The 22374-nt window shown below is 37.9% G+C and overlaps 2 protein-coding genes across 3 annotated transcripts in view; one reads left to right on the forward strand and one right to left on the reverse strand.

The window, feature by feature from the left end:
* The window catches only part of ppp1r16b (protein phosphatase 1, regulatory subunit 16B), a 50729-nt gene extending 33211 nt beyond the window's left edge, over positions 1-17518 (reverse strand). Inside the window, exon 1 of the mRNA XM_077603136.1 lies at positions 17329-17518. The gene's annotated coding sequence lies outside the window, so the exon portion shown is untranslated. The remainder of the gene's footprint in view (positions 1-17328) is intronic.
* Positions 1-22374, forward strand: part of arhgap40 (Rho GTPase activating protein 40) — an 88007-nt gene that overhangs the window by 35453 nt on the left and 30180 nt on the right. The window contains exons 7-13 of one of the 2 annotated variants that reach the window (XM_077603133.1): positions 3968-4253; positions 4338-4555; positions 6984-7059; positions 7152-7223; positions 12120-12417; positions 13637-13852; positions 18576-18641. The gene's annotated coding sequence lies outside the window, so the exon portion shown is untranslated. Of the gene's footprint in view, positions 1-3967; positions 4254-4337; positions 4556-6983; positions 7060-7151; positions 7224-12119; positions 12418-13636; positions 13853-16967; positions 17393-18575; positions 18642-22374 lie in introns of those variants that run through there. The other variant, XM_077603134.1, reaches the window with a different exon arrangement.

Genomic DNA, 22374 nt, shown 5'->3' on the forward strand with positions numbered 1-22374 from the left:
ACTACCCTATAGTGATTTTACTATCACAATCACCATTCACTGATCATAATTCAAGTCAGTCAGTCCGTCAAGCAAGTCAATGCATTTGTTTTAAATCAGTCAATTGAAAGCCAGTATCGACTTGAAACCACAAAGGCTAACCTTGCTGCTATTCTCACTAAAGACTCCTGTCATTAATTAGTTTTTTTCTCCTTTTAATGAGGCCAATATCTGCATTTCAACCCAAAGTAGAACAAAAATACAGTGTGCAATCAGACTTTTCCGTTCACCGTAGCCACTCTGCTAAGGTTTACCACTTCCTGGATGCTGCACATTAAAGATAAGCTCAGTAACTGGGGCAAAACAAGTCTTTTTTTTTTATGACAACGGTAGAAATTTCCATTCGAAGAAATACTTTGACATGTCGACAAAGGAAAGAAAGAAAGGTGCCGACAGTTTTTATTTTATTTGATGAGGAACTTTTTAAAAGTGGTTGAAGAAAAACATCCGGTTACAGTCGAGATTCCTCCGGAATATCTTTCGTCAACCCCCGCCTCTTTGGTTATTTATTTTTTCTTATAAGAAAGTATGTATTTATACGCTTGAGTCATCATCACGCACTTACTTTTCATGCCTTGCCACCTTAATCCAACATGCCGTTCGCTCCGGTTTGCTTTAAAGAAGGCGAACGGCCATGCGGGTACGTACGAGGTCAGGAAAGCAATCGTCGTAAATCACACCAGCATTCGTGGTTTGTGCAATGATTGTGCATGAGCGAGTGACACGCCGGCCGGCGCAGCAAAAGAGAGAGGGACAAGTCGAAAGCAAATTGGAAATGATTTCCGAGGCCGACGGCTTGCAATTTGTCCTGGACCAATTCCAAACTCCAAGCTGTCGGCTATTTTTTATATTTTTCTGACTTTCTGTCACCAAGGTTGAGCTGACTGAAAGCCGCAGCGAGAATATTCATGGATTTATTTATTAGATATTAATTTAGTTTAGCTTGTGGGACTGATTTTTGATGAATCTTGTTTTGGGAAAAGTGAAGTACAGAAGGTAGAATAAAATTTGTTTATTGGCATAAAATAGGCGGCATGGTGGATGAGTGGTTAGCATTTTGGCCTCGCAGTTCTGAGATCGGGAGTTCCGTCCTAAGTGTTTTTTTTCCAGGTACTATGGTTTACCAAAAACATGCATGCTAAGCTAGTAGTGCTAAGTTCATTTTGACTTCTTGTTATCTATGTTTTCACCGGTTCATTTATAACAGACAATATATATATTTTTTTTTTTTAGGTTTTCGTCACCTGACATGTTTTGGCCGAAACATTGGTTCGTAAATAACAGACAATATTTTATTTTTAGGTTTTCGTCACCTGACATGTTTCGGCCAAAACATGTCAGGTGACGAAAACCTTAAAAAAAATAATAATAATAATATTTTCTGTTATAAACGAACCAATGTTTTGGCTGAAACGTGTCAGGTGACTAAAACCTAAAAAATAAAAAAATAAAAATGTCTGTTAAAAACGAACCGGTCAAAACATGCATGCTAAGCTAGCTTGTTGGACTCTAAATTGCCCCTAGCTATGATTCTATGTACATCTCCTTGAGCCCTGCGATTGGCCGGCCACAGATTCCAGGTGTGTCCCCCGCCTGGTGCCTGTTTTGGCTGGGATCGGCTCCAGCACCCCCCGCAACCCTTGTATGGAAAGCGAACAGACGAATGTTCTCTTAAAAATGTCATTTTTCTCATCATGTTCCATTTTGTTTTTCACAATACAATCATTTAATATGCTTCACAATATTTAGGGAGCGTTACATTTTTTACTGGGTTGTTTCCGAATATCCCTCCGCCGTCAGTTAGTTGACTGTTGCTCAGAAAGTTATAATAGAACGCCATTTCCTTCCATCCACCTAAAGCGACTCACAATTTGGCCATATCTCCCTTAAAACGATTAGCACAGCATTTAAAGGGGAGTAAAGAGATGATTCCAAGTTTATGCACAGCATTTACCATCTTGGAATCTCCAAATGGGATTTGAAATGGCCAATTGTAGTTGAAGAAGCGAGTATTTGTAGACAAATGTGAAGATATGAAGAGTGAACGAGGCGCCGCGAGCCCCCGCCGTGAGATCGCGGCCGCTCCGAGGCTTGCAAATCACAGATTGACCTCAATCAGTTCGCTGGCAGCAGATAGGAATGCTACAGTGCATTGCACATTTTTATGGAGAGAAAGGAGAACAAAATGGCAGGCCCTGCCTAAATTGGATGCATTGGCCATTTTGACAAAATAGCCGTTCATGTGATAACATTTCTCGCCAGCCGTCAAAGAGATTCGAGTTGGGCGGTGAATGTTTATTTTGTTTTGACAGTCTCCAAAAAGCCTCATTTGTCGACATGACAAGGAGCAGGCTTTCCAGGCTTTCCCACTGTGGGGCTATTTTCCAAAAAAATAAAATAAAAAATCACAAGATGTGCCCATCTTCAGTAAAGCACACTTTGTGTAAGCTATTAGAGCACACCGACACAAAAGCGGAAAAAAATGTGAAGTAGTTGGTTCTCTCAATGCAGAATAAAATTGTTGTGTCACACTTTCATGGTAAATAGAAGCAAATGTATGCTTTTTTTTACACTAAGGTCTAAAAGTATGACTCTTTCTGAGCGCTTCACAGTGAGGGACCTAGGTTCAAATCCAGGTCGGTCTACCTGTGTGGAGTTTGCATGTTCTCCCTGGGCCTGTGTGGGTGTTCTCTGGGTATTCCGGTTTTCTCCCACATTCCAAAGACACGCATGGTGGTCTGATTGGACCCTCTAAATTGCCCCTAAGTTTGAGTGAGCGTGAATGGGTGTATGTCTCCTTGTGATCCCTACGATTGGCTGGCCTCTGGCCTGAAGTCAGCTGGGATTGGCTCCAGCACCCCCGCGACCCTAATAAGGATGAAGCGGTTCAGAAAATGAGATGAGATCCTGATTATGACATTTTTTTCCCAGTGACCTCAATCCAGGAAGCTGGAGGAGATTTTATTGTGATTTAAAGCTGATGATACGACTCAATCAATCCAGTAAAAAAAATGGCTCCATTTTAATAGTCAAATGTAATGTTCTGTTCAGCAGATGTTTTAATAAGAGTTGTTATTCAAGGATTACTTATGTTAATTTTTTGTTATAGCCAATTCAAATGACAAAATCTTCATATTTTATAGTCTGTATTAGTGGGGTATGTTAGCGTTTTGTTAGCATTCCAACTAGAAGTATTTTGTGAATTAATTTGAAATTCTCAGTAATCTACCTTTTTGTTTCTTGTGCTAAAGTTGTCAAACCGATTCTTAACATATTCTAAAATATCTTAATGAGCTTCATCACATGAAAAAATGTGTTAGCATGCTATGTTAGCATTTCACCCATTTCTGTTTCGTGAGGACCAAAGTTATATAATTGTTCAACCGGCTAGCCATCATGAATGTGAAAGTTATATTTCATCAAAAGCTAAAAGGGCCGTGTCATAGAATATAAGAGCATTTAATTATCTTTTTGTAAAAGAACTATACAAACAAGGATTGAGATGCTAGCAAAGGAAAACCTTTTTTCTGTTCAGTGTCAACAAAAGGTCAGAGAAAAAATCTAATTTGTGAACACGCTCTTGTAAAATGATGACTGCTAAAAATGCTGCTGAATTTGGACTAAAGTCCATTAGTATTTAATGTTATTTAAAAACACCCCCCAAAAAGTGAAACATGGTTTAGTGATAGGAAAGTTGGAAGACATTGTTTATTACATCTGGCAAATGTATAAAGTGAAAATTGCCTGCATTTTCTGCCATTTGAGAATAACGATGAATATAAAGAAAGAACTTTTGAGTCATCCCGACTTGTCGACAGGCTTCTTAAAACCGTAGCGGCGCTAAAGAGGCTTAGAGCTTTAGATGCGTTTGAAGAGCTGCTGCAGCGATGCGCCACTTCAGAACAATCTCTCTCTTCTCTCTTCCCAGGGCGTCCTCCCCAAAGACCTTCTCCATTCTGTCTGGGTGACTCGTCCTACTTGGCACGGGGGCTCTTATTGCAGCTCTCAGAGAAAAACCCATCTCCTCGGGTAGAACCTTGATTTAAAGATCTCAGGTCGTCTCCGTTCCGGGCGGCCAAACCGCCGGGGACCAAAAACCATAGATGTTGCTTAGTGATGGGATTCTTCCGCAAAGTTTGCAGCATTTGGAGGAGTTTCCCAGTACCTAACACAAATCCAAGTTTGAACTCTAAGGCTTTGACTTCCTTCCAACGGTATACTAGCAATTATTTTTAACTCACTGTTGCACTCAGTCCTGCCTGACACGGTCTTTACCAATGCGTTGTGTCTTCTTCTAGAATTCTATTAAGTCAGTCTGGACCCAAGCAGATCTGGCTGCATACCAGACTTTCGACCGCAGACCAGCCAAAGAACGACAGCACCAGATTATTACGCAAATATTCTGCTTCTGGTCTGATTCTCTGAATCGTTGGACCTGTTTTAAGCACTGTAACACCAACCATGGCACCATCGTGATGACGCCAAAGCTGCCAAGCATCAAAAATCATCTTGCGTAGTAAGTAAAGAGAAGTTTCTGATTTTGTCTTTTGGCTAGTAGCGTTTAGCAGCGACACGTACAAAAATGTAGCTCAATCTGATCTCATTTTCGAATGCTTTTAATGTTTTAATGTTAATTCTTGCAAAGGAATGAGAAACGTAAACAGTGAATCAACTACGATTTACGTTTGGTTTTGCCAAACACGTCAAAAACATTCTCAAAACATATTATGAGAATACACACGTGTCTTTGAGAAGGAAGCCAGCGCGCTACTTTCAAAATAATGGAACATTTTGACGATGCGCAAAATGCTAAACTTATTTAGAACACGATGTTTCGAAATTAATCGTCATGGTTAGTTAAAATGGCGACCCAAAAACAAAAACTTTCAATATTTTTAATTTAACAAAAAAAACTTTGCTTTACTTACTTTATTATGATATTTGTTTTGTTACAAAAAGCGTATTTAGTATGTATTTTAGTTATCCGTAAAACGGAGGATTTGTAGTATTTGGCAGCTCTGTAACACCGACAGGAGAAAAGTCAGGTTTTGATAATAAGTTCTGACAAATGTCACTCATGGAAATGCTAGTTTTCATGGATACGAAGCTAAACCGATGTCAACAAAACGGCTTGACGACCGCGCAGTGAGAAAACGGAGCATTAAAAAACGCTCTCGCCGTTCAACTTTGTTATTTATATACATAAACTCTTAAAGCCCAAAACATTTTACAGCACTCCTCCCGTGCAAAAGGTCACATTGATGCTTGCATTTTTATAATACGTCTGTGGACTGAATGTTCATGACTAGCTTCGGTGCCTAAGTCTTCACTTGTAAATAATTTATTTCCACAGTAGTTTGAAACGGATATTCTAGCTCAGCTTTTCAGAGCACAGCTATAAAAATTCACAGTTATTTTTCACGTGTGGGGGAATCTCGTCGGAATTCCGTTTTCAATGCCAGAGTTGACACTCAACGCTCAGGTGCTTGATTTTTTTTCGTACCCGTTTGGGATTCCACTTCTTCTACAATTAGTTGTCATTTGCGTCGTTCTTTTTTTAAGTGCGGCACTAACGGTGTAAGATCTAAGCACATATTAATGAACATATTTATATTCATGTTAATGAACAGATATATGTAAGATTGTAGCCGAGGGCTAATTTCCATCTTTAGTCCCTTGTGTAGGATGAAGATAAACGATGACACATACTAGACACACAGATGCCTACGTAGCATAGTTTTAGACAGCGTTGTGATCGTAATTTTGTTCGTCTAACAGGCAGCCTTTAAGATGATTGGCCAAGAGGTTCAGAGACGGGAGTTGCCGTATGTTAATTTGTATTGAGTTGCAAGTAGAGAAGGTGCTTTGGCTAATTTAGCATTCTTTTTGAAGGGAACTACACAGTCACCTCTAGAGCCAGCCTTTGATGATGTGTTACCGGTCAGACTACCGTTTGATTTTTGTATTTTTTCAGCAGCCATTCTTTGGCGCGAGAGCGCAGGGTTGGCAGGGGCACTTTAGTCCACTCTGTGGGGCCATAAACAATGTTTCTAGCTCTAGAAAGCACTGATGGACTGTGAAGGATTTCCTCACAACATGATGGGCCTCGAGGGAACATTACAGATGAACTGTTTAGCGTTTTTAGACCGTCAGCATCGGCGCCCAATAAACCATCAGTGGGACCCTGATAGGAAATTCAAAGATGCCGCAAATATTTAATATACACCCCATACGCAGCCAAAAGTGTGAAGATTCGAATACAGAAAGGCTCGTTAGCAGAGAAACGTTGAGAAATAAACAGATAAAATGGATTAAATCAGTGGTGCAATTTCACACTCGATGGGTCTTACAAGCTTTCTCATTTCTAGACGCCACTCAAAAGTTCTGTTTCTTTAATAATAGTCTTTTGTGTCAAAAGTTTGAGAAAGACTAATCTGAGACATCCATTACCATACCTGTCAACCTCTGCCGATAACTGCCCTTATAAATGATTATGATTCCCCTTACAAACCCCCCAAAAACCTTACAAACACCGTACGACGAGTCGTACGGTGTTTGTAAGGTTTTTGGGGGGTTTGTAAGGGGAATCATAATCATTTATAAGGGCAGTTATCGGCAGAGGTTGACAGGTATGCATTACGAACTATGATCCGTTGTAGCTTTAACCGCCTCTGCTAATGAGACGCAAAGGACCCAAGCAACTTCCCTGTCCTCACAATTATTTGACCGTCAAAACAAGCCGGGCTGTCACGGTTGGGTGGCGCAGTGTTAATTAGTTTGCTCATTTCTGATCGTTTTATCAGCTTTCTACAGGTTGCAGGTCGCAGAGCAAGTTCGAGACGAGATCCGAGGCTTTAAAACCTTCCTGGGAATATACGGCCCACTGATCCTCTTCCTCTAAAGTAAATCTTCAAAAGGATAAGATCTTTTTTTTTTGTCTGCAGACTCCATTTCGGGGGCAAAGGAAAAGCCTCCGGCTGGCCTGCCGCATTCCGCTTGTAGAAAGCCTCTCGTACTACAGTAAGTCAATCATATATTTATATTTTGGGATGCTTCGAGGTCCAGGTTGCTTCTTTCACTTAGTCCCTGTCCGGATCTTTTTCCCTTCACAGTTGAGTCATTTCACTGGCTAATGATGGGCCAACCAGAGTCAACAAGACTGAGAGTCAGCCAGCCAGCCTGCAGTAAGTGTCACTTCTAATCTGATGCTCGGGCGTGACGAGTGCTCGCCGAGGCCTGCTTAATAATGTGCAAACCCCGGGAAAAAAATCAACCAGCATGATGTGATGTCTTATCTTACGATGCTATAAAAACTAGAAAGATGAGAGGGAGTTCCGTCCAAATACTAAGCGGAATCTCTAGTCAGTGACGTAATTATAATAAAATCTCCTGTGTGAACGTGTAATTCGCGCACCAGTTGTCTTCTTAGAAATAGTGGGCCTTTCTTTAGAGATAATGCTTGGTCACCTAGACTGGAAATCAGTCCACCCAATGCACCAAGGGTGGTTTATTGTCCGGTCTCAAAAGTGCCAGACTTCGATTGCGGTCGATAGCTGGACTTTAATGAGGACGCTGTTACACAAACCGACCGCAGTTTAGGAAAAAAACAAGCGAGCAGGATTACAGAGGACGGCAAACCCATGTCAAGATTTCAAATTTGGTCTAAACCCTCAAGAGATAAAACTTTGATGTGAGTTCTGTCAACAGTGTGGAACTGATATCGATTTATGCTTTCTTGTAAAGCAACTGAGTCTCAACTAGTTTGTTGCCCAAAGCGTTCACTGCCGGTGATGATAAAATACGTCCAATCCATCAAAAGTGGGAACTCTCACAATTCAAGTGAAATGAATGTCTATTGCCGTGAATGGCAGTTCATGATTTAAAGCACGGGGGTCCAAACCGTCCCTCAAGGGCCGAAATGGGTGCTGGTTTTCATTCCAACCCATAAAGACAATACAGTAATCCCTCGAATATCGCGGCTTCATCTTTCGCGGCTTCACTACATCGCAGATTTTTTTTCTAGGCGAATTTTTTTTTTAAATTAATTGTTTTTGTAAGTTCATAAAATTTTTTAAATCCACAGTGAAAATTGCGAGCGGAAGCCACTCCCCTGTCCTCCACTTGCTACTAGAATCCAGCACTGAAGTTAAAAACTACAAAAAAATATTTTTTTTAAATAGTGGTGACCCTACTTTGCGGTTTTTCGTTTATCGCGGCCATGTCCGGTCCACATTAACCGCGATAATCAAGGGATTACTGTACATAACCCATAACAATCTGGTGTCTGAAAAGTCTAATCACTTGATTGCAGTCAGGTGCTGCTGGTTTCAGAAGAAACCTCATTGGTCAATTTCCTATCCACAATTACATTCGCTCATTGGACCCCTGTCCTCAAAACAGCGCCTTCAATGGCAGCCAATGAGTTAACGGGGAAACTTGAAATGCCCCCAAACCGACAGGAAGTCACCTGGAAATGCCCCAACACCAACAGGATGTAATCTAGAAATGCCCCATGTACTGTACTTGATTAGATAACAAAGTAATGGGTCACTGCAATAGTTTGGAGCCCCCGATTTAAAGCGTTTGTACTGCCTTTACAGTTAAAATGATCAATACAAGTGACTGTCTCGCCAGAATTTTTGATGTGATTTCCTGCACACCTGGTAAACCTTTAAAAACGATGACAGCTTGCAACAGCAGACCATGGATTGTCATTACTGGTGTGCAGCGAAATACAGCGTATCGATTGTTTTCTTTTATAACACGGGAGGAAAAAGAAAAATCAATAAGGCCAAAAATGACAAGGCGAGGTTTTTTAATGAATCTCAAGCCAACGCTCGCTCGAAGATGAATCAAAGATCGCCGTCCCATTGAGCGGCCACGCTTTCCTTTCCCGTACCAAAGATCGCTAGACGCCACTTACACGGTCTGTCGTCCGGCGGGGGCTGAAATGATTGGAAGCGCAGACGCCGTTTGACTCGTCTCGTTACAATGACAAACGAAAAAAATGGATGTCGGCGGGCAATCAATCACGCCGGCGTCGATGGTTCAAACCTTTACTTTCTGACGGTCTGCCGGTATGTTCGAACTCTGTTAATACAGTGGTACCTCGACATACGAGTAATTTGAGATAAGAGTAAAATTTGGGGCAAATATTTATCTTGAGATACGAGACTAATTTTGATACAAAATGATTTTTGAACTAAAAACACAGAAAAAATGGATTAACACACTTAAAGAAATGTTGAAATAAATTTTTGTGAACATCATTATTGAATTCAGTGAAATGTGAAATAAATACATAAAAATATCCATTATATTAATAAAATAATAATAAAATATATTGAATAAAAAAATGTGATCCACAAAAAAGTGATACATATTGAAATCAATCAGATATTTTGTATTTATTTGATTCTCTTGGGCAAGGGTGTCATACTCGGGTTGGTTCGCGGGCCGCATTAACGTCAACTCGATTTTATGTGCGCCGGACCATTTTAGATATCATATTTAGATTTTTTTTAATAAATTGATTAAAAGAACGAACTGGATTAAATTCCCTGAATATTCCGTTTTTTTAGAAATCCATAACAATGTTTATTTTAGCTTTTTTATATATATTTTTAGATTTTACAAAATGATTTTTGAACTAAAAACACAGAAAAAAAGATTACAAAATTGCAGTTATTGATTTAAAAGGGGGAAAATAAGGAAATGTAATATACATCTATATCTATCATTTTAATTAGATCCTAAAACAGAAAGTCGGCACTCATGATTTACTTTCTCGGGCCACACAAAATGATGCAGCGGGCCAGATTTGGCCCCCGGGCCGCCACTTTGACACCTGTGTCCTATTGTGAGGACATTAGTGTGCATCATTTTGGGAATATTTTGAAGGGAAGTCAAAAGCAAACAACCCTCGAAAGGTTGCATCTGAAAGTCAGGGTGGAGGCGGGCCAAATAGAACCGAGAAAGGTATCAAAATTTAAAACAAAATAAGAATTAAGTTTAGTATAAGTTTAGATTAAACTTATTTTTGAGTGTGTCTGAATCGAGGTACCGCTGTAGCTGCTAAATGGAGTGCAAAATGTGAAATATATCGCACTAAACCAGTCAGTCCGTTAAACTAGGTTATAAAACACAGCGGCCAGTCAGTCAGAAATCAGGACTCTATATTTATGAATTATTTTTCAGAAGTCTTCAAAAGTGTCCTTGAGACGTTGAATCTACTAATTGAGTTACGAGACAGTTTCCGTCTGAATATTTAAACCCCTAAAAGGCTTCTGGGCGAGACAGTGTGTGTATGTGTGTGTGTTCTTAAGAAAAAAAACACGGCGTGAAACGCTTCAACTGGACGAAAGAACAAAACGCTCGTCAAAAACAGACACACACGTGCTTGAAGTGCAGCTTATCCCAAACCAGGCACCGCCAAGCACAGCAATCACGTGATCGCCCGTAGGCCAATGGGCACGCAGACATGAAAAATGACTCAACCAACAGCAGAGGGAAAGTTGATGAAAAATATCTCCAACAAGCTTTAACCAAGTAGCTGACCTTAAATCCAGCATTTACATCCAATATCGGATCTGTCCTAATCTAGGCTAGATAACATCTTTAATTCCCTCCGTGCATCGCAACTTACGTCTAGCCGCCGATGCAAATTCTCAATCACGCTGCACATCGTCAACGAAAGAGGAAACACGGATAAAGAATAACTCTAATAAAGGGCACACACAAAGAATTATATTCCGCTGATGTGACTAATTGTAGCCACGGGCAAACCATGTGCTGAGTGGAAATTGGACAAGATTATCGTGTAATACAGAGGAACAACAACTACTACTATTGGAATCGTCTAGTTTTTATTTTATTTTTTAAATACAACTGCAGGTGTGCAACAGTCCTACATTCATTTTCTATATTCATATTTTATCTTTGTTCAATGATGATTAGGAAAAGCTGACTGCACCATAATGGAGGCCCAACCTATGGCTCGAGAGCCGTATGTGGATGACCTGTGAGTGTAATATATGGCGACAGAGCCGAGTCCCGAACGCACCAATAGGAGCGTCACGTCGGCACTCTGGTGTTTATACTACCTCTAGTTTCGCTAATTATATAAATTTTTCTATTAGTCTGTTCTCCATGTATACTCTTGTTGATTAGCAATAGTGTAACAATGTTGTTAAAAGAATTCTGGGACTTTTAAAAGGGTGAAATGACCCAAAAAAATAAAATAATGCACACATGTTCATGTAATTTTGCTCTTAAATTTTGCATCTCGAGGAATAATGTTTGAAAATATGAGTTGTTTATGGCTCTCTATGTCAAAAAAGTTCCTATAGAGCACATGTGTCAAAGTGGCGGCCCAGGGGCCAAATCTGGCCCGCCGCATCATTTTGTGTGGCCCGGGAAAGTAAATACAGGAGTGCCAACTTTCTGTTTTAGGATCAAATTAAAATGAAGAATATAGATGTACATTTCCGGATTTTCCCCCCTTTAAATCAATAATTGTAATTTTTTTAATCATTTTTTTCTGTGTTTTTAGTTCAAAAATCATTTTGTAAAATCTAAAAATATATTTTAAAAAACCTAAAATAAACATTGATTTAGATCTATAAAAACTGAATATTCAGGGCTTTTAATCCAGTTCTTTTAATCAATTTATTTTTAAAAATCTAAATATTATATCTAAAATGAAATCGAGTTGACGTTAATGTGGCCCGCGAACCAACCCGAGTCTGACACCCTTGGTATAGAGCAACATATAGCACACCGGTTTTAGCTATGTAGTACACCTGTACTTCACTTTATTTCTCAAAAAAACAACAATGCGGGGTACAAAGCAGGGCATTCATCTCATGACTTAAGTGATACCAACTGATACTCCAAATTCGAATGCCTAGAAAGTAACCTTTCTTCACCCACCCCTCTTTTTGGCTTTAATGAAGCAGCGAATTCAATCAATTTCACACGGTTCTTCAATTCTTTACGATGATGTCCACCCGTAAAAATGATAGGCCTCCCTCCATCCCAACATCCACTCATTCACTGTCTCCCTGTTAAAATCCCTTCAGGATGGCGCTGCTAACTACCTGGGCAACGACTTTGTCTTGAAAGTTCAACAACTCGGTCGCCAAGGCGACCTGGACAGAATTTCACGTGAAGAGAGACGGCAGTCTGCGAGCTTTTTCCCCGCAACAATGCGAGGAAAAAAGCTTGACAATGCCAGAGCGCCAGCCTCCCGCAGTCACACACCTTCCTGGACAAACCCTCAGATGACTTCCTCTAGCAGAGCCTCCTGGCTTTTGATTGGCTAGGCTCTTGAAAAATACAACAAAAGCCCCGAAGACCCGCCAAGTGCATGGACAGAAGGTACAAAGGTCTTTTCAGAAATGAAAGACATTTTTAGCTTGAAAATGTCTTTCATTTTCTGCTCTATATTACATCGGTCAAACTGAATTGTAGGAAACTATCAAAGGTGTGGAATAATGCTAACATTTTCATGACTGAATCTTTATATATTTATTTGTGTTATCTAGCATCATTGCAGTAACTGAGTTGGAAATTCAAATGGATGTTAGCTTCTTTTTTTACTGGATCAGTCACGTATTGGTTCGGCGACCTGTGGCTGCTGCCTAGCTTGCAGATGTAAATATGGAAGGAAAAAATATTCTGATTATTAGTATATATTTATATTTCGGAACAATATTTTTAAAAAAACAGACGCAAAGGCATAAATTTTCTCCCTATTTTTGGGTAAAGACATCAAATCCACTCCACCAATAATAGCTAGCAATAACTGAGTTGGAAATTCAAATGGATGTTAGCTTCTTTTTTTTTTTTACTGGATCAGTCACGGATTGGTTCAGCGACCTGTGGCTGCTGCCTAGCTTGCAGATGTAAATATGGAAGGAAAAGAATATTCTGATTATTAGTATATATTTATATTTCGGAACAATATTTAAAAAAACAGGCGCAAAGGCATTAATTTTCTCTCCCTATTTTGGGGTAAAGACATTAAATCCACCAATAATAGCTAGCAATTGCAGCATTATGTTAATTAAATAAATATCTTCCCACAGTTCTCACAGACTGAAAATAAAATTACAGAAAAATACAGAAAATAAAAATACCCCAAAATGACATTAAGTTTTTAACTTTAAGAGAAAAATAGTCATCTAATGTGTACGGGTACGCCAACTTATTAGTTTTTTTTCTTTCAAAAATGCTCTCAAGCATCCTTTTTTTCCCCATTTATTTTGCTTATATAAAAATACACGTATTATTTTGTATGTGAATGATTTAAAATTGAGTTTAAAGTAAAATATCCTTTTATTCCACAAGGTTAGAATCCATCTTTTCAGACAGAAGGCTCTTGATGCCTAAGCTGATGTTTTTATTTTTTTTCATTCTCTCAGCAAGTGGTCAGTGAATCCTAACCACGGGGGGTTCGCGGGGGGCTTGATCACCTAAGTAACCATGCAACCAAAAGCCTCTAATTCTACCTCACTCTGTCATTTCAAAGCCGACTTATTGCTTTATGCTTGCCACAAATCCAAAAGCGACATCCATTTCTTTCCCCGTCACGCAGGAACAAATCAAACCCGAAGTCTACGACCTCTTCCCGTTTCGAGCCAATCGGCGGAAAACCACATCCGCAAATGGCGAGGAAATGAGGTGAAGGAGTTCAAGGACCTCCATAGCTGCCCCCAACATTCGCCCGATCCGGCTCCATCAAGAAGGCAGATTAGCAGACGGCGGCGGAGCGATCACCACGCTGATCTAGCGTAATCGCTTTTTAACCACAGTAAGCAAGCGAAGCCGTGTCGGGCGAGGCTAAGGAAGACTTCGTCTTCGTCGGCGGGAGGTCAAGGAGCAGATTTTCAAAAGTCAGGACGGTGGTTAGAACGCGGGAGGTTGAAGTCAAAGCAAATGTTTTGCTTTGATTTTTTTTTTTTCTCTCCTGGGCGTCCATCAATATTTAATGGGACGCTGCAGAATAATTAAATGCAAGTTAGGGGCGAAAAGTACTTGTGGAGGCAGCCGAGCGGGGAGGACGCTTCAGAGGAATTTGCTTTTGCTGATGCACAGACGCGCGCTTTAACCTTTTCAAAACGCAAGATGAAATGCCGCCCGTATAAGCTAAAATAAAAAAATTAATGCATGTCGTTTCTCAAGTATTACGGAAGAAGAAAGCGGAACGTAAGGGTCTGATGTTGGACTGCAACTTAAGTTTTTAGCTCCAAAACACTTTTTGGCAAGTCAAGCAAAAGTTGCAGTTTAGGGATTTTTCCAATATTTTGTAGCAAATTAGAACACACTTGGTGTGGTCAACTGTGGCATATGTAATTGACCGTATACATCAGCAATTCCTATTTTCAAACGTTAATTTTGAGAGGGACAATCACAATTTGAAAGTCAAAATACATGAAAATGTCAACTTTTTTTGACATTTCACCACTTTTAAAGTGGAGAAAACCTCTGAATTCTTTTGACAACATTGTTAGCCTGTTGCTAATCAACGAGAGCATCCCTGAACAAGACTCTATTGAAAAATAAAAGAATTAAAGCAGTGCTAGAGGTACATTTTAGCCTACAGGTTAGCAGACCTGTTAGCTAACCTTTTGTATGCATGCAAAATTATGACAAAAGTATACCAATGTTCGATGAAATATATGTGCAAATTTATGTATGCATGCAAAAATATGACAATTATTTCTTAAAACAAGAAAATACAAAGGCTAAACTTAGTGGATTTTTTTCCAATATATTACAATTTGTTTTACTTTTTAAAAATATTTTATAAGTGGAATTTTTTTCCAATATATTACAAATTGTTTTACTTTTTTAAATTCATTTTATCTCGAATCATTTATACTTTTTTTACTAAGTGGATTTTTTTTCCAATGTATTACAATTTGTTTTACTTTTATTTAAATTCATTTTATTTCAAATCATTTAGATTTTTATTTGCTAAGTGGATTTTTTTCCAATATATTACAATTTGTTTTACTTTTTTTAATTCATTTTATCTCAAATCATTTGTATATTTTTTTAAATAATGACTTATTTTTAATTGAGTTTTTAAAATATATTTATTCCCAAAATGAATACTTCATCTTATATATATATATATATATATATATATATATATATATATATATATATATATATATATATATATATATATATATATATATATATATATATATATATATATATATACACACACACACACATACTTTTTTAAAAGTGAAAAATGCTACAGAAACGCTAATACTATTACTCGATGTCAAATGTGTTAGGTTAGCTAACCTGTAAGCTAAAATGTACCTCTAGTGCTGCTTTAATTCTTTTATTTTTCAATAGAGTCTTCTTCATGGCTACTCTCATTGAGTATGCACCCATCAAAAGATCCACATGTGGCTCCTGAGCCATAGGTTCACTACCCCTGGGTTAAAACAAATGTAAAACCAAAGTGTTGACAAGCAGTTTTGTTCTATTCTGCACACACACACAAAAAACACATGCATGCGTGTTGACAAGAGCATCTCTGTAACAGCAGCTGCCTCGGGACGGCTCGGCACATCAAACATTTAAAAGCCGTCCGCCCGCCATGGCAAAGTGCGGCAAACACATCCAACGATGTTGCTTTCCATTAGTGCTTGCTTGTGTCTATTCATTCAACAGGCTCATTTTCACTTGGACAAGTCCATTCAGTTACGCTAATCAATGAGTCAAGTCAGCATTTCATTCTGCCTGCCACACAATCCTAAAAAAGTATGTCATCTTTTTAGAAAGATGAATTAAAAAACCTAAAATTTTATGGTGGCACGGTGGAAGAGTGGTTAGCGTGTCCGCCTCACAGGTCTGGGGTCGAGGGTTCGAGCCCAGCTGGGTCCTATGCCGAGGGGAATTTGCATGTTCTCCCGCGGGGTTGTGTGGGTTTTCTCTGGGTTCTCTGGTTTCCTCCCACACCCTAAAAACATGCATGCTAGGCTAGCTGGTTGAACACTCTAAATCAGGGAATCTATGGCTCGGGAGCCACATGTGGCTCTTTTGGCGTCACGTCGGCACTGTGGCAATGACACTACTTCTAGCGCCACTTTATTCTTATTTATTTTTCATTACACTCGTCTTCATGCGTACAAACTACATTGATTAGCAACAGGCTAACAATGTTGTCAAAAGAATTCAGACTTTTTGTACTTTAAAAGTGGTGAAATGGCTAAAAAATGCACACTTTCATGTACTATGTTTTCTTTTAAATGTTAAGTATAGCTCTCAATGAATAACATTTGCAAATTTTGAATTGTTTAAGGCTCTCTCTGTCAAAAAGGTTTGCGACACCTGCTCTAAATGCAAATAAATGGTAATAAATCAGAATGCAGCAGCAAAGTAGATTTAAAAAAACAATTAGAAAACCATAAGAGAACCAATGCTTTTTTCATTAGTAGTTTTTTGTAGTATCCTATTTCTATTCTAATTTTAATTGGGACATTTACTTTTTGTTTGTTACATGTGTAATAAGCGATGTGTAATGCATGTAATAATTCCACCTTTTAGAATTATTTTAAATTCATAATAATCCTTATTTAATAAATCGTTATACCATTGACAATATATAAAACAAACATACTTAAACATGAACATATTTCAGTGGATTAGACCTCATCAATGGCACCTAATGAGTTAACCATAAATAAAAATCACGACTAAAGAGCAGTGCAAAATGAATTTAACCCCATAAAAACACATTTCTAGTGACCAACAGTCGCGAAAATTCAAATGACAATCGTATCCGGATCTACAACATTTCAAATACTATCAATACTCGTCGATACTTTTGACAACCCTAAACCGCAGTAAGTTATCCGATCTAAAATTAAAAACACTATTAAAACCAAAAGATAACATTAAGCACGTTTATAAAAACTTCCAAAGTGCTCAGATGCAACGTCTGGTGCACCATGACAATCATAACAGTGTTATTACAGCAACATTTACGCCGGGGAAGGATGTCGAAAGCCGCCCCGCTAATCGTCCAACAGCCCCCGCTTTACCGCAGCCAAGACGCGGACCACGTCCCCCCGAGCCCTCGATGGCTCTCCAGAAGCCGGTAAAAGTAGGCTAACTAGCTAAAAACTACCCCGAAAATCAGACGAATAAGGCGAAGAAAAGAATCCCGAGTAGTAAGGCATGCTTCTTTTTTTTTCGCCCCCTCTTCGAAAAGGAAATCCCTTCCCGGGGTCTTGCTCGACACGTCCGGCCGTCGTCACTCACCTCTGCCCGGGGACAGGCGCTCCAGTGCGGGGAGAGCAGCGCCCAGAAGTCGCTAGTTATCCCGGTGGGTTAAACTTGTCCCGTTAGAGGGGAGGGAGACTTTGTCGAGCTGCTTAGCAATGGCGTGCATGTGTATTAGAAAAGTCTGTGCATGCCTGCTTGCGTGCGTGCGTGGGGACGTGCGTGTGCGCGTGTGTGTGTGCGTGCGTGCGGAGTTGGTCTTCTGGGGGGCGGGGCTAAGAGGAATAGGAGGATGCGGGAAGGGGTGCATCGAGGACACCAGCCCCCACCACTAGTTGAGCGGGAAGATACAGTGGTGCCTCTGTTTACGAAATTTGGTGCTTAAAACTTGTTTCGTAACTTGGATTGTTCGTAAAAACAGCATCTTTTTGCATTGAATTACCTTAATTCGTTTCACTAGTCACTATAATTCCCTTTAAATGACAAAAGTATACCAATGTTGAATGGAATATATGTGCAAATTTATGTATGCATGCAAAAATATGACAATTATTTCTAATTAAACTTAAATAATAATAATAGTAATTCTTTAGACAATGGTACATTAGAAGGATGTTAGCACGTCTGCCTTGCAGTTCTGAGATCGAGGGTTAAATCCCCGGTGTGCTGCCGACCTGCCTGAATGGAGTTTGCATGATTTGTGGGTTTTCTCTGGGTACTCCAGTTTCCTCCCACTTCCCAAAATGGAATTGAGTGCTTTTATCGTCATTATAAAGTAATATTGGATTGGATTGGATAACTCTATTCATCCCGTATTCGGGAAATGTCGTTGTCACAGTAGCAAGAGGGTGAGAATGCAGATTCAGGAAAAGACATTTTAGACATAAATCGGTAATAAATAAGTTAATAAATAAATACATGAATAAATATATAAATAAATAAGCGTGTTGCTGAAATATATATATATATACATATACACACACGTGTACATACACACATATATACATACATATAGATAAGCACATATAAACATACGTACACAGATGTACATGCATGCATACGGTAGGTCTTAACAATGTAGATTTAAAGCTTCAAGAAGTGCACAAATAACAACAACAAACAGACAAATAAAAAATCACTAAATAAGTAATAAATAGAAAAGTTGATTTTTGTGGTTAAATGCATGAATCTGATGGAAAACATCAGCTTTGTAAACATAATGTATGTAAATATTATACTTGACCATTATAATATGCCACCTAACAAATATTTTTGTATTTTTACAGGAATGTCCCGATCATCTATTTTGTCCAGCTCTCCCACTCCAAACGGATTGGACGCCAATGGCCTGAGTGAGTTTACACCGCTCTAACACACGGGCGTATTGCTCGGTGATTAAATATAGTTATTTGTTCACATCTAGGCGGATTGCAGAGTGCACGCATATATGAATATACGTCAATGTCATCCACATGCAAATGAGACAGATGCAAATGACAGTTCACTTGAATAAAACAAAAGAAGCACTTTAGAGCGGACAAGAATTTCAATCCAATGATTACATTTATCTCCAACGCCGGCCGTTGATGGACAGTTTTGCGGCCCTTGGCGCACAAAAGCAAAGATTTCGCTGTAAATTTTCGCCACCCTCTTTTTCTCTGCCAGAGTGCCGTGCAAGTCATTTTTACGAGGCCATAAAAAGCTGGAGAGGTCTCGGATAAAGTGGGTGTCATGATATGACGGCACGGTACAAAAAGTAGAAAGTTGTTGCATTTTAATTTTTGATGTTTTGGGGGAAAAAATGAAAAAAATAGGTGAAACAAAAACATTATTATGCAATAATTTGTGAGATTTGAGGTCAGTGAGAACATAAATTAGGGGTGTCAACCTTATCGTTTTTTGGTGAAACGATGGATTGTCAAATAGATGAACGGTTTTGATAGTCGATTAATTTTGAAGGAGACCTTTTCATGAATTTAAAAAAATATATATATAAATATTTTTAAAAGAACATTTATTCAGTGCCGAGTCCTACTAGCAAGCGATTTTTTTTCAGCGTGGATTTTATATTTTTATGAACTTTAAAAAAATGAAATAATAATTATAATAATTAATAGCAGAAAAAAATCGCAAAGTAAATTTGTGATAATCGAGGGTTATTTTTGGATATCATAACAGTCAACTTTTAAAAAATAAAATAATAAAAATAATAATTAACAGCAGAAAAAAATCGCAAAGAAGTACATTTGCGATAATCGAGTGTAATTTTTAGATATCATAACAGTCAACTTAAAAAAAATAAAATAATTAATAGCAGACAAAAATCGCATAGAAGTACATTTGCGATAATCGAGGGTTATTTTTAGATATAACAGTCAACTTTCAAAAAATAAAATAATAATAATTAATAGCAGACAAAAATCGCAAAGAAGTAAAAATACGATAATCAAGGGTTATTTTTAGACATCATAAAAGTCAACTTTAAAAAAATAAAATAATAATAATTAATGGCAGAAAAAAATTGCAAAGAAGTAAATTGGCGATAATTGAAGGTTATTTTCAGATATCATAACAGTCAATTTTTCCTGTAAATTCGGAAAAAATACGTAAATTTGGCACTACCAAATCACAATATAAACGCAAATAGTCAATTTCATCCTTGACAAAGGGGCAATGTGAGCTTTTTTTTTACACCCAGATAACAAATAAATTCACTTCCTTAATTATAGCGCAGCATTGAGTTATTTTGTTGTTGTTTGCTCTCCATCTGTTAACCGAAGCATTCTTTTCTTCTCCTCACATGCGTGTCACGCCTGGAGGTCTTTAGAGGATTTGACAGCAAACCAGATCGCCTGGTGAAATCTTTTGCATTGGCAGAAATCCGATAAGAGCGTCTCTTCCAGCGCTTCCTTTTCTTCTCGTCCCGCGTCATAAACCGCAGACTTAATGGCCGTGACTGAAAGAAACATTGACGAAAGATGTTGCTGCTTTTGTGCGCCCTTTCCATTCCTTCTAAAAGAAAAATGTTAACACCCGCAGTAACTGCTCACAAAAAATGGCGGATACATAGAGCTTCTGGCTACTCTTACTACAGTCAGCATTAAAATCAAGACTTTAGTGGTACCTTTACTTACAAAATTAAGTGGTTTTGTAACTTGGATTTTTCGTAAGTAGAGAAGTACTTTATATGTCAATTCTCTCATTCGTTTCAGGGTCCTCCAAAAAAACTAGCAGCGAAACCTTTTGAAAATGATATATTTGTCCCAATTTGTTTTGATTTTCCTCAGTGTTTGTTTTTTTTACTGCACAAAATGTTCAAATGTCCAATTTGTTTGAATAGTTTGAGTGGATTGGACATTTATTGCTGTCAATGGCAGTCAAAGTGCTCGAATTGAATCATCTTTGCCAATCATTCCACGTCCAATGGGTTGGACGTCTATTTCTATTAATGGCAGGGATGACTTCAAGTTTAGACACAGATTATAACCCCAGATGAAATATGTAAATATGATATCTATTATTTTAGGTAAAGTGGAATGGGCCCCGTTTATCAGATTAGCATACCTCCGTCAATAACATTGTTTTTGCTAAGAGGACGAATAACAGAGCACTTGGAGTTAAAACATACAAGCAGAAAATAGCAGAAAAAGAAAAAAAACTTAACAATTATATATATAAACAATGACTATTTAAAATTATTGATTGATGGATTTTAAAATAGCAAGAATTTTATTCATCTGTCTGATTTAAACTGAAAGGTCAGAGCTCCTTTCAGTGGCTGAATTGGAAAATTGCAACTTTTATTTTTTTTAAAGCAGAATATCTCACATTAATAAGAAAATTTCGGTGTAAAAAAAAAAATCTAAATTGTATTTTGCTGTAGAGAAATTAAAATTATTAATATATCCATCATTGAATGAAGAGTTTTTTTATGTGTGATGTAGGCAGGTAGACACTGAGGGGTGCTGCTGATTTAGTTAGGGTAAGGACATATCTATATATTGATTAATAACTTTTTTTGCATGAATTATGATTTTTTTCAGTCATTTATTTTTTATTCTTCATTACATCCATATAGGACAAAGGTCTGAAATTTGTGGCCATTGAAAGATCCATTTGGGGGGAAAAGTACTATTTTAAACAGTAACACATCAAAAATCATCAAAACTAATTCATTAAAAAAAACATAATTCATGAAAAATATAAATAAAATATGAATACAATAAAGAGTAATGACATCAAATTATGTATTTTTCCAATCAAAATGTAGTATTAGTGTTTCAAAAGGCAATGAAAAATAAAATGGATAAATTGTGTTTTAAAAAATCTATTATTTAAGTATTGATCACAAAAAAAGGAAGCCATGAGTCATCAAAAAGCTGAAATAATTCTAAAATAAAAATTGCAATAAATTGAAGTAAAGCAAAGTTTATCAATGTTTATTTTATAAATGGTTTGTGACCTCATAGAGAAACTCTTTGACAGCAATAGACGTCCAAGCCATTTCAACAATGGCATCAAATTCCCTCTTTTACTAACTACTGCAGCACATACCCTGCGACACCAGCTGCCAATGAATGATCTAAAGTATTAATCCCCATTTTTAGATACCAGACGGATGTGAGCACTGTTTCAAATATTAAAAAGTCCCAAAAAGGAATGGAATGAAGATAGTTTCAATTGCTTCGGACTCCAAGAAAAAGGGGAAAAAAACCACGTGAAAACAATGCCAACCATTTTTCCAATTCCCTCGTTAAACATGGCTCTTCAGATGCGTGTGCAAATGATTCCTAATCCCAAAGTAGGATAATGCTAACCCAAATTAAAAATAGAAAAGGGCTTGTATAGCTCCCTTTCTCTGCGTAATTTATGTAACCGCCGTTTCTGCTAAATCTTTCCGCTTTGCGAGCTAGCCCTTGAGATTAAACCACCGCTAATCAAATATTTGCACACAAATGTTGTTTATTATTTAGACAGAACATTGTATTATGAAAGCCCTATAATCTGAAGCACAGTTTTAATCCGGAATAACATCTTTTCAATGAGTGACATTTTAGAAAAGAGCTAAAATTGAACTGAATTGAA

This window comes from Stigmatopora argus, chromosome 6 (genome assembly GCF_051989625.1).
Source record: "Stigmatopora argus isolate UIUO_Sarg chromosome 6, RoL_Sarg_1.0, whole genome shotgun sequence".
Lineage (NCBI taxonomy): Eukaryota > Metazoa > Chordata > Actinopteri > Syngnathiformes > Syngnathidae > Stigmatopora > Stigmatopora argus.